This window comes from Montipora capricornis, chromosome 3 (assembly GCF_036669925.1).
Source record: "Montipora capricornis isolate CH-2021 chromosome 3, ASM3666992v2, whole genome shotgun sequence".
Taxonomy (NCBI): Eukaryota; Metazoa; Cnidaria; class Anthozoa; order Scleractinia; family Acroporidae; genus Montipora; species Montipora capricornis.
Genome location: NC_090885.1, coordinates 9620878 through 9624913, shown reverse-complemented (window position 1 = coordinate 9624913; position 4036 = coordinate 9620878). Strand labels below are relative to the sequence as shown.

Genomic DNA, 4036 nt, shown 5'->3' with positions numbered 1-4036 from the left:
TTTCGTATTATTTTCACAAGTTCTAGAACTTTTTATGAGAGAAATTATTTTGGGTTTGATAAAGCCGAACAACTTTGGCAAAACAACACAACATGGAGTGGCTGTCTAAAATCATATCCAGGTCTCCTCCGTTATTCCGAAATTCATTTTAAAAAACTTTATTATAAAACATTATAACAAGTTTTCTGGGTAACGTTTGATGTACCCCTTTCCACGATGTTTTCATCTTTAGCGTATATGTAATAGCTTTGTCTTTTCAATTTCAGAGAAATTCTGGTTTCATATTTGCCGTCATGAGTTTGATGTCATATGTTATTGGAGGGCCCCTGATCCTCGTGGTCCAAAACTTATTTCCTGAAGGAAGGTGAGTCACTGCTGGAAAAACGTTGAGAAAACGAATCAATATATCGTTTTTGTTGTTGTTGTTTCTCAACCAATAAATAAGTAACAAAAGAGCAAGAAGTATTTTTATTAAATTCTCCACAAAAGTACATCTTGTCTAACTAAAATTAGGAATGTCGTAAAAGAGATAATATTATTGGTTATCATGGTGAAAAATAGGAATGAACTAGTATTGCGAGGGGACCAAGAAACACGACAACAAAGACAGGCATAATTATTTGCATAAAAATATATGCACAAATAGTGCTGAAAGTTATTTGAGACTAGTAGTAATCTCGGATTATTGAAGTGCTTTCGAAAGTCGCTTGGAAGCAAAAAAGAATGGTAAGGGAAGAAATTCAATCTTATAAAATGAAGTTTGAGGATCTGAGCACATACTTCTCGAGATGGTTTAAATAAGCGTCGAGTACTATCATTCATGCGACAGGACTGAAATACTTTTCTCTGAGCTAGACTTCGCTGAATCATATATAACTAAGCTGGTGCGTGTCTTCAAAATAACTGCGCAAATGGCCCTTTGAGAGGACATGTCGTTTGCTAGTAAAATACTAAACCCAGAAAGATTGAAGAAAATAAAAGAGAATCGAGTAGCTTCGCCACCGAGGCTGACATGTTGATCATTTCCTAGTTTACTTTAATTTTTTTTTTCACATTAAGTTAAAGCGCGAATTGCAGTGGTCATTAGTTCCATTTTTCGAGTGAATAAACTACAGTAATATAAATGAGACGGTCTTGAGACTTGACATATTCACTGCTTCCCTTCAATCCCTGTCGGGCGGGGGTTGGTATCTGGATTAAGAAACCAGTGTACGACACGTGATTGCCTTTCGTAAACGCCGTATGAATCGTAATGCCTTTTTGAAATTGGAATACTCATATTCCACCGAATCCTGCCTGACCATTCATCACTTTTTATGAGAAAAATTCTGGGAGCAAATTATCATTGATTACGAAGTGCGTTCGATGGGAGAACTTTGGAGGTTGGAATCACTACACGGGCGGAGATGCCGTGAAGACGATGCATTTATGTAAAGAACGTCTATCGAAGTATGAAGCTAGTGTAATGTGGCTAAAACAAGGAACGTAAAGAGGCCACTAAACCTTTTGAGACCTTGATGAATACTTCCTGCGATTGATAAATCTTTACCTACGGATCGACGAATGCACAAGGATGATTCCACGAAGGCAAGAGAACCACCAGCTAATGCCGCTGATCCTACTTACTGCATCTTCCCAAAATCATCTCCAACGAGCGAAAAATATCGCGGTGAACGGATTGAGCTAGTGTTGAAAAGCATATATAAAGAGCCCAGGTCCCACACTGTCACGAAGATAGGCCCGCAGCAATAATATATATGATCGTTTACAATTACGAAGGTCATATAATCGACTACCGTTAAGTCCACTCTTTTTTTTTTTCCAAGTGTCCCCGACACATTACAGACTTAAATTAAGCGGAAATACGACGGCGACTCTCACGAAAACGTCACCTCAAAATATAACTTTGCACTAAGTCTTCAGCGATTGTTCCGTCTCGTTCACGTCGTACATTCGTTGTGCAGAGTACCGCAAAAATATGCACTAAAATGTGTGATGCACATTCAGCCGATTTTAATCATTGATCAGATCACTGTCTTTTGGCATTTGTCGTTTCCGCAGCTGTCGTCGTTTCATAAAAAACTCCCTATTGTTTGTAAAGCGTAGTTTTCATTTACCGGGGCTAACATTTATCATCTCCTACTCTATATTGCACCTCCCAAGTACTACAACTTGTTCTCTTATTTTTGTCTTCAGTCAGGGTACGCATTGCGCAGAGTGCGGAGATTATATGCGTCATGTGTTTTGTTTCGTGGCCAACGGCCTCTCCACTGCCGGTGCTTTGGTTGTGCTGCTGCTCCACTGCATTGATGGGCTTCGCAGAAGGAGGTACTAAGTTGTTCTTAGGGTATTGAAAAACGTCATTGCGTAATTCGTATTTTTTAAAATCTGAACACCGTCAGGGAGTTTTCTTGACATCCAGGAAGTCAAGCAACAGAGCTTTGCATTAATCATCGCTCCAACCAAGAGTCAAACAAGTGAAAATCAATTTTTCTTCCTCTCTCAATTTTTCCCTTCCACTTTGCCATGACCTTCGCAGGGATGTTAAATTGAGTAATCTGGGTGTCAGTTTTCTTCTCTCTAATAACAAAGAGGACAACATTTCCCAGTCTCTGCCGTTTCAACATATGTGCCAGTGGCGGATCCAAACCTGGAGGTAAGGTGGGGGTCCGCTCTCAAACATTTTGTTTTTGCCCTTTCACAGTGTTAGTGTTTTATGGTGTTTTGGTGGCTTCGGTCCAAAACCAAAACTAAGGGGGGGGGGGGGGAAGGCTCCCCTTGATCCGCCACTGGGTGCAAAGAAATATTCCATGTTTGGGCAACAAATTTCCTAAGCAGTTTTTCTTCGAACACATTTTACTGAAGTCGTCTCAAAAACTTGTAGAACATAACGACCACTTTGTCCAAGCAATGAGTATATAGACCTTGTTTTCTTTAAACTGCATGGGTAACCTAATCTTCTCGTTACTTCAGTTAATAGATAATCTTTAACATTTTTTAATAGCTCCTCGGCCAGTGAAGATTCAGAAAGTTCCTAGTCTTTTGAACGAAGGTGAAGATCCTGACCATTAGATTAATTTTGCTTTTAACAAAGACGTCGGGAAGAATTGCAAGCGCCAGAGAGACACTGGGTCGAGTCTACATTGAACAACTACATACACCTTATTCCAAAATGGCCTCATTTAAATATTCTTTTGTTTTTATTCAAATAAGCCCTTGATGCCTCTTTCTTAAGCTTAAAATTTAAAAGAATATTTTATCTTGAACGAGGCAACAAGGGCCAATTTGTATCCGCATAAATCAGCGGCCATTTTGGAATAAGGTGTATGCGAAGATTTTCTGGGCATCTGACAATGTTAAATGCCCACCTTCAACCGACGGGCATTGGGTGGTGTGGAACAATTTTAATATATGAAAATTCCGCCAAAGCTGAAATTCATCCAATCAGATCGCTATGATGAGCAGTGCGAATTTCCATAACAAAAACAAACAGTCGAAGAGCTTTTCGCTTGAAGGTGGGCCTCTAAAACCAGAAGAACAGAAAGCGGCGCGATTAACCAATTACAATCCTACGAAATTTTCATGCAGCATATTCCCATAGGGCGGGAAGATTTTGTAGGCTGTGACTGGCTTTCTACTTATCATTAAATAGTGGAAAAGGGGGCGAGGTATCACGCGATTACCTTAGGCACTCAACTGACTTAAGAGCGCTTCACAAATGCAAAAATCTCGCCCCATTTTCCCCCATACGAAGCAAGTACATATCATTCAACTGTGACTTGTTCACACGCCCTTCACGGTGCTGGTGGAGAGGTTGCTCGCAGATTATGTGCGTTTTTTGTTATTGGTCAGTGTTAAAGCCTAATCCTAAAAAAGCAAATAGCGCGATAAAAGAATCGTAAATTTCCCCAAAGAGCGAAAACGGTTTTTTTTCCTTGGTTTTTATTTCTTTACCGAATCAAGTCAATCACTAATTAAGTGCAGGACTATGTCCAAAATGAATGCAAGTCCAATTTTAACATCCAACACGAAGCAT

General features: G+C 39.6%; 1 long non-coding RNA gene across 1 annotated transcript; it reads left to right on the top strand.

Moving 5' to 3' along the window:
- Positions 1 to 264: 264 nt before the first annotated feature.
- Positions 265 to 3049, top strand: LOC138042179 (uncharacterized). Its single transcript, XR_011130953.1, has 3 exons — positions 265 to 364; positions 2197 to 2328; positions 3005 to 3049. It is a non-coding gene; the product is annotated as an uncharacterized lncRNA (long non-coding RNA).
- Positions 3050 to 4036: the final 987 nt, after the last annotated feature.